This window comes from Anser cygnoides, chromosome 4 (assembly GCF_040182565.1).
Source record: "Anser cygnoides isolate HZ-2024a breed goose chromosome 4, Taihu_goose_T2T_genome, whole genome shotgun sequence".
NCBI classification, from domain to species: domain Eukaryota; kingdom Metazoa; phylum Chordata; class Aves; order Anseriformes; family Anatidae; genus Anser; species Anser cygnoides.
In genome coordinates this window covers 40,362,203-40,376,689 of record NC_089876.1, presented here as the reverse complement: position 1 = coordinate 40,376,689, position 14,487 = coordinate 40,362,203, and the positions used below count along the sequence as shown (strand labels likewise).

Below are 14,487 nucleotides of genomic sequence, written 5' to 3'. Positions count from 1 at the left end.
ACAGCTCTTGCTACCTGTAAAAGAAATATGAACTACAATAAACACATCAGTGCTCTAACTTAAAGAATGATCATAAAGTAAGCTTCAGTGTAGTCTCTTCCAGCCAGTGCTGTATCTTTTGGCTCTGTCTTGTAATATTTCAGGCAAAGCATTTGATCATACTGGCCAAAAAAAAAAAAAGTGGAGTTGTGGAGTTTGAAGAGACAGCTAGGCATATTTGCAGGAACTGTTGCACATTGCTTTCACAGTGGTACTATAATTCTTTCCCTGCTTTCACAAATGCCCTCCCATTTAATTTAATTCAAATTAATTAGAGTCTTACTTCATTTTTATTCCCTCCTTACAGCTCTGAAATTCATAAAATATTCTCCTTGATCTGTGACAGATCTTTTTTGTTTGGATAGTTCATAGTCCTGGCATTGTACTAGGTGATTATTATCATACAAGAATGGAGACTGTTAGCAGCCTAAGTTATTAGCAGCTGGGATATTCTGGTTTTTGACCCTGTACATTGTCCAATTTTCTGGCTAAATCAAATAGAGCATACTACTTTTTTTGCTATCTGTTGGCTGACTTAGAGACATACAAACATAGTACAACTTAGATGGCATTTAATGTAAGTTAGATGACTACTAGGTTCTGCATCTGTTTGGAAGACAGGTTTTGTGTTCTAGCCTCAGGCAGAAAGTGATTTCAGATTAAGAATGCACAGTAGTGGTGCTATAAAATCCATGGAGACATGGAAGAGTACTCATAACTGTTTGACATGGGAAGCTCAGGCTGTCAAACTTGGAAATTTCAAGGGCTTGGTGATTTCTCAAAGAGGCCTGATCTAGAATTAATGGTCAAGGAAAAAGAGTAATTGGTCATCTATGGCTTTCTGGACAGAATATGAGGAGAATAATGATATAAAATATAAATACTTAACAAAGAAGCTGACTAAGTTAGCTGGTAAGTTTTTAATTATGGTATTTTTTTATGGCAGAAGACACTCATGCACAAGGAAGAAAAATGGGGGTGAGGAGAAAAAGTTGTTCTTTGTTGCAAAGAAGGCTGTTGCTGGGCTGTTTTATATTAATATTTATTGATGCTCAGCACTTTTAATATAATGGAAATAAACTCATCCACTAAAGAAACAAAAACAGCTACAGACATACCTCATACTTTCATATGGAGAAATCGGTCTTTTACTACCTGGAAGCCATCAAGCTACATTACCCTTGTTTTGTACAGAATTTGTTTCAAAATCCATCAGATAGCTTCCTGAGATCTGGAAACCTTTTCCAGCTCACTGTGTACTCATCTTGCATGTGTAGAGTTGGGTGCTTCTGGTAATCAAGGGTACAAACATATCAATGAAAGATCTCAAGTGACACTGACATCCTCTGATGTATCTTAAAGCAAACAAAAAACATCAAATGATTGTTGGGAGGTTTAAAGTCATGAAGTTGTGTTTGTCATTTTTGGAGAAGTGCATCACAAAGCTCATTCCAATGAGAAGAAAGAAACTGGAATATACAGAGCAGAGACTGGTAGGATGGACCATTTAAAGCTAAAGGTTTTTCCTAAAGAACACAGATTAAGGACAAGAAGTCATCATACTGTCTTAGCATAACAGGAAACTGATGTAAATACACATTTAGTTTAAAAGGATTCACAGAACACCTGTACCATATGTCTCTTCAAAACACTAGTCCAAAGTGTTCTCATGAGAACTGAAAACAATGAAAGCTGTGGTACAAGAGACAAAGAGCCAAAGCTGATATTTTTTTTTTAGAGTTACAGGAAGATGGGAGAAACAGGGGCAAAAGCAGTGCACTCAGCACAAAACTGTCATGACATGGTTTTAGTAGGAGACTAAGCATTGCATAAAGAGATTAATTTATAGTTTCTATTACAGAATTCTGTCTCTGCAGTATAACAAAGAAGTTTTTGAGTATGCCAGAAGCATTTGTGTAGTCCCATTTTATGCAGTTGAAGCTCTGCTTGACTGCTACTATTTGAAGATGGAATTTCAATGTAGAGTTCAGAAAAGCAGGTATCTCCCCTATTCTTAATCTCTCCACAGGATAGTGCAAAATGATCAAATTGACAATATTCTGTGAGTAACCATGCTATTGCGTGCTTTATTCAGCCCTGGGTATAAAGTAAGCCAAGAAAAATGCAGATACTTCTTCCAGGTGAACAGATGTTAATGTCTTCATTCAATTTTTATTTCCAGATCTTGCAGTGCTAAACTCCCACTGAAGCCAGCAAGTCTGCCTAAATAAAGAAAAAATAAAAACTGAATAAATGCCTTAGGTTTTGTTTCAGGGCAAGGAAATGGCTATTGGATAACTGATCAGACAAGTTTTCCCACAGAGAGCAAATAGTGAGATTTCCATATATTAAAAATTCAACATGTGTAATTCAAAATAAGTCCAAACCCATCTCTCTGTAATCCATTTTAACTTCCATGAAAAATGCAGGTAAATATTTTTAATAGTAATCTTATTTCTGAAATGGCTCTGCTTTCAGAGGGGAAAAAAAAGGTAATCATACATTTCATATGTGGATGAATTAATAAATATCACCTGTCTATAGCTCCTGTAAAAGAAAAATGTTATTTTGTCTTTTTAAAAAGGATTAGAACTCAAAAGTCTTCCATATGACCGTGCTGCTGAAATCATTACTGTTTATTGATAGAAGCTGATGTGTACATAATGCATAATATAGTCCTCAGACACAGAGAGTCAATGCTGAGAGTGAATTTTGAGCTTGGTTATTAAACAAATTCAGACGATGTTTGTTTGACCTGGTTTAATTTTTTAAAGAAAAGAATGACTGTTTTATAAACTATATACCAGTTGGCAGCAATTCCCTTCTTGCTATTTCATTTGTTTATTGGTGGTTTGAATGCTTTGAAAAGTGAGATGGCCGTTTCCTTTTTTCCAAGTCCAAAGTGGGTGATGTAGAGAGCCTCATGTATGTTGTGCTGTTGTCTGATGCTTCTTTTGGGACCTCCAATAGATGGCTTACTACTTTTGGTAAGCTATTTCTGACAGACTCTTAGATGAAAATGAAAGATTTATTATAAGCTGAAGTGATGAACAGAGTTGCATAGACCTGCTTGCATTTGTGTAGGTATGCTCACGTGCTAAGACTAAAGTATGGTAATGAAACATGGAAAGTATACGATAAGAGGTTCAATCTTTAAAGCATTCATCTAGTTCTGAGAAACAAGATGGTAATAATAGCTAAAACTGTGTCAGCTTCCCATCGGGGGTTTCTTTGCTAACACTGCAATGGAAGTTAATAGCACTCAACGTTAACTTAGATTTAGTTTTAATGATTACTGTAGCTTAGGGCAGTTTTTTTCAACTTGTTTGAGCAGGATTTTATCAGTGTGTCTGACATGATAGAGCTTCAGACCCCTGTGCTCTGTGACACTTTTCCTCCTGCATTTAACAGTTAGCATGCAGAATCTAGGATAGGGAGCAATCCTACCAGCACTTAACAAGCAAAATTGCCCTCAAAATGAACGGGAGTTCAATGCATCAATCAACTTGTGGAAATTCTAATAGTTGATAGAGTATTGAGTGAACAACTTGGTTCCCTCTCCTTTTGTATTCTTAAGGTCAAGTTACTGTATCTAAGTCGAAGGCATGACTCCTGGACTGGAAATCAAAGAGCTTGCATCATGATCAGTGCTGTGAATATAATTTCAAAAAATCCTAGAGGACGTGATACAGCTGTTTGATTCAACAAAATGATTCAGAGTAAGTTGTAGGTTCAGAATATCTAATGAAACACTCACCTCTAATACTAAACTTCATTACTGTAAAAACAAGTTGGTGCAAAGCATCTTGGTCTTAAAATGGATAACTCGTGATGCACGGATGTGCTTCTGGTCCTAGGTTTTGAACAGAAGAACCTGTATCCATTTCAAGATTTTTTGATACTTCCCTCTCCAGGGCTGCAGGACATACAGCTGCTAACCTTAACAGAGCCAGATAGCTGCCTCATGTTTCTGTATTTATTTTTGTGAAGAAGCGAAAGACGGAGCCAAGGCTGTTAAACTGAATGTTTTACAGCTACCCCTACATCCCTATCTTTTTAACTGGCATGCTACAGTTTCAGTAAACTGTTTTGCCTGTAGGCAAATCTTCACGGTTCAAATTTCCTCAGCATGCCTGAGGGTTTTACTTAAGGTGAAACTCATGGCTCTGTTTATATTTACATTTTAACTCACACTTGTCAATATGTGTCTGGGGATCGATGTCTGGAGTTCCACCTTCTTTACTCAGGATTTTATCTGTTTTAGTTATGCTTGAATATGGCAGAGTGCAAATCAATGTGCTATGCTTAAGTGTTTAAGCAAACAATCATCTGTTTGATCATTAGATACCTCTGCAGTTTCTAGTTTTCTACTCCATAGCTAGACTTTATCTCACAGCATCCCTACAACACAGACTCTTAGGATTTGTGGTTGCAGACCTGAATTGCAACAACAAGTATTGCTCACTTGTTCCCTTAGGCTTTGTGTATGTCTTCTGGGAATGAATATCTGACCCATAAACTTATAAACTGTTTTTTCCTGTTTCGATGAAACAAAATCTGAAATAGAAGGAAGCCCTGAAGCGTAGATCAGGTTATCTTATTTAGGAACAGGCATGGTGCATGACAAACCAGAGTCAGCAGCACGGCTGTGTCACAGGAGACACCAACTAAAGTCTCCACTGGCATCTTTCATGTCCACAAATCGATCTGTGCTCCTGAGCTCACACAGGCTATATCCTCCTGAACCTTATTAGGTCACTGCAGTAGGGCCTTCTGTATGCCAATGAGCTCTCCAAAATTCCTTCCTCTGGTTTTGTTAGTTTAACTTCATAAAAAACATATCAGAAGGGCTGAAGTTATCCTTCATTATTTTTGCTGCCTCTTAATAGAGGCAAGCAGTAGAAGCCTGGGTGGCAGTTTAGAGTAAGTAGAATAAAAGTTCAGTGTTCTGCTAATGGCTCAATATAAAGGTCTCAGCTTTTCCTTGGCTTTTTTCTTTTCTCCTTTTTTTTTTTGACAGAGTTAATCTCTATTTCATCTCTACTACAGGCAGTGCTTTTGGCCTATTTATAACTTCAACTGCCTGAAGAAAGCCTAAAGGAGATGTGATCAAACCAGACTGTAGAGCAAAGCACATTATATAAACATGCAACTTGTACCAAGGAATAATTTGAAGTATGAGGAGGAAATGTCAAGTACGATGTCTGAAAAGCAATTTTCCTTAAAATTCCAAGCATTATGTACATGTGGCATTTGCCAGCTTCCCATTCATCCTTGAAGGAAAGGTAGACATCAATCATACCTGCATGTCAACTACTGTCAACAATGCTAAACTTCTTCAGTGGATTTTCCCCTCTGACAGACATTAATTTAAAATAGATTAATATAAGAACTTTGTGATTATTCTTATAAGTAGACAAAAATGATTTCACCTTAAATAGATGTTTAGTTTCATAATGTGTCGCTACTGTTGGAAGTTCACTTGCTTTCAGATGCCACTGTATATTATTAACAAAATTTTCTTTATTAGAACTCTTTGACAGGTTGAGCTAAAAGGGACTTCAAATGATGAACCTACCCAATTTTGAGAACATCTCTTATATATCTTTACAACTCTAGTTTAGACATAAGTTTTTTCTTTAATCATAAGGATTGTTTCATGCTCCTCAAATATGCAATGATTAATTTTTTTCTACCCTAGTAGAGATCAATCACTATCAGTTTAGAACATTATCTTACATATTTGGAAATGTGTGCCTTACATTTTCTGAAGTTAGTATACTGATTACTTTAATTTTCCTGCTTGGTGTCAGATTTTGTGTGCTTCATTCTCTTTTATAGTCTCTACACTTCTAATTATTCTTTATTATTTATATTGAAGTGTTCAGTGCCAGTCATGATATTTCAGCTGAGGTTTATTGGGTCTAAGAAGCGTATGGAGTAGGTGGAGTCTTATGCAGAGTATACCTTTTACCTATCTTCAATATTTTCATCTATGTACAGTGTATTATAATTATCCTTACTGAGTTTATTTTTCTTAATTTCTACAACTTTGAATGATTTGTTGGCCTTTGGTACTCCAAATGTTTGCAGCTTATCTAAATTTATGCCACCATCTTTTTGCCCACTTGTCCAGTTATCCAAATCCCTCACTATCAGGATTGCCTTTGACTAATAAGAAATGTAAATGACCAACTGCATGTCCAATTTTAATTGGTCACTTTATTTTTTTATTTGTATGCTCTGAAGTCATTGCCTTATCTTGGTTTCATAAGAGACTGTAAGGTAAGGAGATGGTCATCATAGCTGTTTATTCTGATTGTTTGGTTTGGGGATCAAAAAAACCACCAACAACCAAAAAAAATCTCCATGTTCACCATCTCATAAACAGTTCCTCCCCTTTCCTTTTCCATTAGTTCCTTGTCTAACCTAGATAAATGGGGTCCTAACCTTGAAAAAGTAACCATTAGGTAGCATTTATTTTGGAAGGTATTTTTAATCTTTTCAGTTCCTGTAGTCCAACTGATTTCACATACAGCAACTATGGGACCAGGTTTCAAATGAATTTTTCACCCAGAACGATGAACACGGTCAGTAGAAATAAGACTTGGAGGAGACGCCTAGCAACGCAAAATAAGAGTATGAATTTTGGCAGATATTTTAATGAAATTTTATGCCTGTTCATTGAGAGTGTAAGATTAGGTAGATTTTTGTCTTCCTGAAGACCTAGGAAGGAAAGAGGCTTTGAAGCCTGTTCTTCCCTGCTAAATACAAAATGTCTTCAACTTTTCTTTTTGTTTTAGGTATACATTGCTTTGGCTGCTGTGTTCTTTTTTGTTAACATTTGACTTGAATGCTACAGTAACTGTGGCATTGTTGTTGAGCAGTGATCATATGGTGATTAATAATTGTGAAAAGTTCTTTATTTCATGTTGCTAGAAGAAATGAATTAAAATTCCAAAAGGAAGCACTGCTTTCTTCCTTACGAATGCCTGTCCCCCTACTGTTTCTTACTATGCTGAGATAAACAGAGCTGGGGCTGATCTTTGACACTATGTTTACTGGTGCAATTACACAAGAGAAGATGTGATAAGCTCTAGAAAGGATGACCTGAACAGTTTTCTTTCTAAACAGTTTCTATGAAAACATTGATTTATTTTTTTTATTTACTGGTACTACAATTATAACTCATCATCACTTGTATCATTGTTGGCTTTCTATCCATTTTTCCTTGTATGTGTCTGACATGTATAACTAACAAACCTGGAGTGACGTTCAGAAGCCATTACTTTGCTTTTTAACTGTAATGTTTATACAGCCTATAGCAATATCATACATTTATTGAAAATTTTCCCAAATTCATGCATATTCTCTGGTGAGCAGAGTTGAATGCTTCATTGTCTTTCCACTTTTCTTTTTAAAAATGAAACTGGCTTCAGTTAAATAATGACTGATACAGTGGAGGGTTAAAAGAGCATGGAGGAGGTACCTGGGTAGTTCAGTGGTGGATACGGTGAAGGGCTGCCAGCTGATATGGGTGGAAGGCTGTCCGTGTGGAGGTGCTCTGAGGGAATTTGGATGCTTTTGGAGACTGAATGTAGTTGTACCATGTGGAAGAAGCTCTGTAAACACGACAGTTTCAGGGTGAGTGCAGGCTTCAATGTGGCATCTTAGCCAGGAGGCAGGGCCGCCTACCTGTCAGACCTGGCACTTTGACCAGCCAGGCTGAGCATCCTCCTGTACCATGCAGCAACCCTTTCTGCTCACAGGCCTGGCTTACTCCTGAAGCCAGACAGACACGAGGTGCAGTACTGCTGATGCAGCTCTAGTCCAAGCCTGGTGTTAAAATGGGATTAGGGCATGCATGTGGCCTTGATTTGCAGGGTGGACACCAGACATTCTTGCCCTATTGTACCAAATGGGGTTCGATTATGTGATCCTTGTTTCAAGGATCGAGCACGTGGGGGAATACTTCATATTCAAGTACAAAATGTACAGATGCATCTGTGACAGGGTATGTATACATGATGCTAAGTGGACATTTAGCAGGATGTTGAGTGGATTTGGTTCTTATTCATTTTCAACTTTTCACTGTTTATAGTCTGGCTTGGAGCAGACTTTGATAAATGAGGCTATAGCAGTTATTTTAAATTGCTTTAGCCACATAACTATTGCCTATTGAGACTTCCTGTGCTATATTTGAGTACTTTTAAAAAATACGTAGTCTGTTGTAATAGCCTGTACTATAAATTCTGTAATGCTGTAGTGGCTGCATCCTTTGGTGTTTGGTAAAAGGCATAGTACGTTTGCAAAGTCCTCTGTAACCATTGAAACTGAGGCATAATCCTGCTCAAACAGAAGCATCAGAACTTGGGTGGCTGTATAAAAAGGAAAAAGTTTTCGCAACTTTCATTTATGTAAAGACTGATATTTCTTTTTTTGTTGTTGGACTGTGTAAGCCTCCTCCTCTTATTTAACGGTGGTCTATTACATTCCTCCAGAGTTAGCGTACTTCCTGTGGCATTCCATCATCATGTCAAGGTGGTACTTCACAATATTTTTCACATTTTCTGCCTCATATATCAAACCATAGAATGTTATCCGTAAGGCACAGCTGTCATTCTGTAAATTTTTTAGCAATGTTCTCATTTTTATCTGACATCTAGAAATACCTAAAGTAATAAAAAATCATTTCTACCTCATATTTGCTTTGGTGCTCATTCTGTCCCTGTCAGTGTCTGTGTTATAGCAGGTGAGATTTATATATCCCCTTACTTGGCATTCTGTGAGGGCCATGCAAAGAGCCCCCAGACTGTGAAATTATTCCTATTTTCAGAATAAAAAAAATAAAATATTTCAACTTGCAAAAACTTCCACTGAATGTATTATATATGCTCTTTTTGAACATACATCAACACTTCATTGAATAGTTTGTGTTCTCCACATGCACTTTTCTGTACGTTTTCTCATGTTCTCCCATTTTTGTAGTTCTAGAAGAAGGTCACTAACTTTAGAAGGGTCATTTACAGAGAAGGATTTTATTCAAGAGAAGGTATGTCAACCTGCCCCTTTATTTGCTATTAAGTTGAATTAAGTTCTATTTAGCATCTGTAAATTCAGTCCTGTAAGTATTTAAAATAATCAGGAGATAAATCTGTATTTTAAATAAAAATTTGCATTAAAATCAAGATACACTGTCATTATCCCATACAGCTAAAAAACAAAACCCAAAGTCCAAACTAAAAACAAAAACCACAAGTATGAGTTCCAAAGCTTTTAACTGTGTCCAATGTTATTTTTAACTCTGTCCAATGTTAGTTCCATGTAGCTGATAACTTTGATCAGTAAAGTGTAGGGCTTTCAGGGTCATCTGTTTAATATGTTGCTATGCTCTTCATGAGCTGCAAGATAACTTCGAAGGGCATAAAGGATTTGCATCTCTGCTGGCCTGAGTCTGTAATTCATTTGTTAAATCATGTATGAAACATACTCAAGTAGTATGGCTCAGATAGAGCTATTATATTCTGGGATCATCAGTAGAATTCCAATAGTACTATACAGTTATTCTGGCTCTTTCACAAATGTGGACTCCCATGTATTGGCACAGGTTGCTAAAAATAGGTTTGGAAAAAGTTAACGCAAATATTAGTAGGTTAGCCCCGTGTCTCTTAATGTGCAAAGGTACACAGCTTTGAATTTATTGTTGTATGGAGGCACTCTGTCTGATATTAGCAATTCAAATAAGAAGCTGTGCTTTATACCAGAGAGCAAGAACTGTCAGGGCTTCAAAGTTAATTAGACTAAACAGGCAATTAATTACATCTTATTAAAATGTAAAGGACCTGTGACAAATTGCACTAATTGCATGTTCTTATATATCTGAAGAGGTCAGGCTACTTAAAAAGTGTGTTGTTAATGGAAGACAAATGTAGTTTTATATGCTCGATAGAAATATTATAAACTGCATTATTTATGACTCTGGTGGAACACTTAATAATTTTAAGCTTTAAATCAAACTGTTCATTAAGCACACAACCCTGATAGTAGTCTGTAAAAAAAAAAAAAAAGAAAAAAATGCTGCTAATGTAATATTAATTGGAAGGTCTGTTGTCCCCCTCACACTTTTTTTGCAATAGAGATTTTAAAGTATGTAACCCCTTGGGGAGTTTGAGCTCTTTGAAATCTTCTGTTACTCTTCCAATCAAACACAACAAAAACATATTTGCAAGAATTATGTAAAATTCAACCTCTCAGGTCTGAACTATTGTAACTTCATGTGAAAATAACCAACAAAATAAAGAAGAATGAAATAGTGGATAATAGGACAAAGAATACAGAAGAATGGTGAGGAAAGCCCTTAAAAGCTTTGTAGGTTTTGCTGTCAAATGCATGTTCTCTATTGAACTTGTGACTAGATGTGACTCATCTTTAGTTTAAATGAGCTTTGGTAAGTGGAAAAGCTGCTGTATTTGTGTATTGCAGCTGGGCTAGCCTAAGACTAATGCAAGAGTGAAGGCTAACTACAGGTTTGCTGTGGTGGAACAAAGGGGAGATGCCATTTCAAATCACAGCCAACAGATAACACAAAGAGCATTTAGATGCTCCTCCCACGTTGTGGCAAAAGGTAACTTATTTTCCAAATTGCTCAGTTACAATAAAAGTCACTGCTAAGAAATATCTAGAATGAAAACTGTGGGCAGTACAGTGATATTAATTACAAAATGCTTGTACAGGAACATAACCATACTTATGGCAGCCTCACACAAAATATTTGAAATGACCAGCTTTTCTAGATGCTTTCATACAAGAGAACATGAAGGGGTGGTGTTAGAAATTTGGTGGCACCCTTACAGCATTACAGATGACAATCATTAATCTTCACTACATGATTTTACACAGTGTGAGGAACTATGCTGTTTCCTGAGCTTCAGGATTTTGAGAGGGAAGGATGAAATGCTCAGATAAGAAGTTTAGGATTTTTTTTTTGTCCTTTGGAATGTATCAATTATTATGTTTGAAGTTTTTCTTGAATTCTCCCTTTCTTCCCCCCATTACCCAATTGACACCTAGATATAAAAATATTCTTTGTGTTTACTGATTTGTGTAGTTCAGAAGAGTTGTAAAAATCCAGCTATTGTGGTGCCTTATCACGTTTAATTTAGGGAAATGTACATATTTCTTCTGGAGGACAGAAGTGCATAGTTCTGTATGAAGCATATTGTTTTGGCCAAAGAGATGCAATTTTTGAATCTGAGTAAAGATCAGAGAATAGTCTTGAATAGGGGAGATTTTCTTTTTTCTTTTTTTTTTTTACATGAAAAACCTACATAGCAACCGAAAATTAAAATAAAACCCCAAAAGAGCAAAACTTGGAGATTAATAAGGTTTGGATTCCATTCCTAATATAAAAAATTCTACCCTGTGTCATCCTTCTGTTGGCAACAAAGCACTTACTTTTTGCTTTCTAGTTTAAAGGAATAGCTTTCTAATTTTTCTGGGAGAGTACCTTAACCACCAGGGGACATTCTGAAATGGGCTTCATGGGCTTCATTTTCATCCTTTTAAGCTTGTCCTAGTTTCCATGGGATAATCAGACATTTATTAGGACAAGAACTGAAACTTTTGTGCCCTAGATTTCTAGGGCATATCAACAAATAAGTTTTTTTTTAAACAAAACAAAACAAACCTTTATACCTGGTATACCTGGTATGAGTTACATAAATATCTCATGAAATTGCTTTGGTCAGCTCAGCCATACTGAACTGCATGATACAGTTTCAGGCCATGTTTAGGAGGAGTTAATTCAAACATAGTTGCTGTCATAGTCACTGATTTGATTGCAACATACCTATCTGAAAAAAAGTTTACTTGTCATTTGCTGTGCATGAACTCAATATATGTAATTTGTTAGTATGTAAACTAGAACATTTAAAATCTTGGCTATAACTCATAGCTGGGAAAGTTTGTTAAAGCTGCTGAGATTCTTCTACAACTTCACAATGAATTTATGCTTTTAAGTATGTTCCATTGTGACAGTTGTTTTTATGGCATGGTCTTGAATTAAAGAATATTCTGGATTCAATGTGTTTTTCTTGCCAAATTCAGAGGCATGTGGTGTTGCTGGAATGAAATTAGTGTAAAGCGTCTGAAAGTTGGTATCATTAGTCCGTGTTTTCTCTGGCTTTGCACCAGTGGTCATGTTTCTGCGATATACTTTTCTTCATTAAACAGAGAGGCTAAAATCATCTTTTTGATTAGCTCAAATGGACAAGAGCAATGCCCTAATTTTATTTAAATAATAAATCTATAGATGTATTTCCTAATGGCGTGGTTGTATCAGAAGAAAAATTATGGTTATTAAAAAATGAATACAGAAATATATAATGTGGAAGGATAAGTTGAAATGATCAAATACTAATCAAATATATTATGATTACCGATAAAATAATTTAAGTGTTTTCAACCATGTACCTAAATAACTTCTAAATAATCTGTCAACCTAGGGTACCAAAGACCTTACTTCAGCAAAATATTTCAATATACATCCGTTAAATGTGATTTTTGTAATCCCATTGACATAAAGGCTATAAATATATTTTAGGCAAAATAAGCTAGATGTTCTCCTAGATATTTATATATATATACACACATATATATACGTCCTACCTATTCTCCTGGCAAGGGATTAGCAAATTTTGACAATCCTCTTAGTTTCTAAATCTCATAATTCATCTAGTGTTCTGTTATGCTGGTGTAAATGCTTAGTCCACGTCCAGTGCCACGTCATATTTCTTATCATAAGGGTGTATATCAGAATGTCTTTTCACTGTTATCTTACACTTGTCCCTTAAGGTTGTGGTTTAATTGGCCCAAGAACAACTCTATTGTGAAGTATTTGATAAATCTCGCTGCTACAAAATAGTGAAACAGAACCAGATGCTCCAAGCTTTATTCTTGCCATTGATAATACTTGATCTGCATCCCTTGACGCTCAGGATTTTTCACACGGATATCACCTTAGTTGGCCTTTGGCATTTAATGGTACTGAGCTTATATTTCCTTCTAGTTAACTGAGCTATCATGGAGTATTTTTGTTAATTAGTGTGGTTTTAACCACATGTGAAAGCCAGACTACTTTAATACAAGTTTATAATAGTTTTTTTTCCTCTCTCCATAATTAACCTATGCAATAACAGAATGTAACTGCCTTAGAAATTCTGAAGTTATATATGCATAGTCTTAATACAATATTAGGAGTACTTTTTATCATTTCATAGTCCCCAAGAATGGGACTGCAGCTGAAATTCTAATGTGAAATATCAGTCTATCTTCCGCAAAAGCTGTGTGCAAAAATGATGCCTTGGTAGATTGAAACAGAAGTCACTGATAAAATGAGATCATTCCTCTGAAATGATCAGGTTATACCCTGCAGTCGGTAGAGCTTACAGATAGCTGTCATTATAAATTCACATGAACAGGAAGCAGGAAATTTCTGCTTTCTGAATGACAGTTCTGGCTGTACTCTCTAGAGAACTTCTCACAACCAGTGATGAAGAGTCTCAGGGTCTGACAAGCATAATAAATTGATCCAAAATAACGTAAACTTTGTGAACCCTTGGATGTTCTGCTTGATGTGTGCATTTGGCAGGAATTTTGAGTATACTTCTTATAGCCAGGGAGGGAGACAAAGGCCATTTTAAACTTCTTTCCTGAGCTGTTACATTGTGGTTGGGGCTGTGCTGTGCTTACCACCTGGTTACAAGCTCTGTGACCTGGGGTTTGAGAAGGAAATGGGTCTTCTGTTTAGCAGAATGAGGGGAAAGAGAAGGTTAAGAGGGAAGAAGAGGATGAGCATATACTTGTAACAATACTCTGGGCAGGGGAAGGTAAAAAAAAAAAAAAAAAATAAAATAAATGAGAAGAATGCAATAGGTAAGGCACAACAGAGAGGAGGTAACCTCTGTATAACTGCATGGTGTTTGACTCTCCTATCAAAAAGAGGAGAGGGGAATGTATTACAGCATCTCTTCAATTATGCAATGCATTTATGAGTGATTGAATAAATTAATGACATACTCATCTGTTCTATCTGAGGCAAGGCTTGCATCTTGCATCTTACTCTTCTCCACTCTGCTGTTGCGTCCCCAAAATAATCAGACAGACAGTGCTATCACAACAAAAGTTATTCAACTACACAATTTTGAGATACTTTCTTTTACAACGTGTGCCTTTTCTGCTCTGAGGAAAACTGACGATAAGCTTCCAGAAAAATTTTCCTTTGTCATCTTAACTAGAGGCTTTATTGGATGTGAATTCACTTTTTGTTAAGGTCACTGGTGATGTTTCTGCAGTCACCAGTCTTAATGTTTTTTAAGTATATATCTTGTGATTTTCTGTCAAATTAAAATAAGCAAAACTTATTAGCAATTTATAAATTGTAGACATGAC

The 14,487-nt window shown here is 36.1% G+C and overlaps 1 long non-coding RNA gene across 1 annotated transcript in view; it reads right to left on the bottom strand.

Moving 5' to 3' along the window:
* Nucleotides 1-2,115: 2,115 nt before the first annotated feature.
* LOC125184123 (uncharacterized) overlaps nt 2,116-14,487 on the bottom strand; it is a 111,902-nt gene continuing 99,530 nt past the window's right edge. Inside the window, exon 4 of the long non-coding RNA XR_007167488.2 lies at nt 2,116-2,262. This is a non-coding gene — a long non-coding RNA (uncharacterized lncRNA). The remainder of the gene's footprint in view (nt 2,263-14,487) is intronic.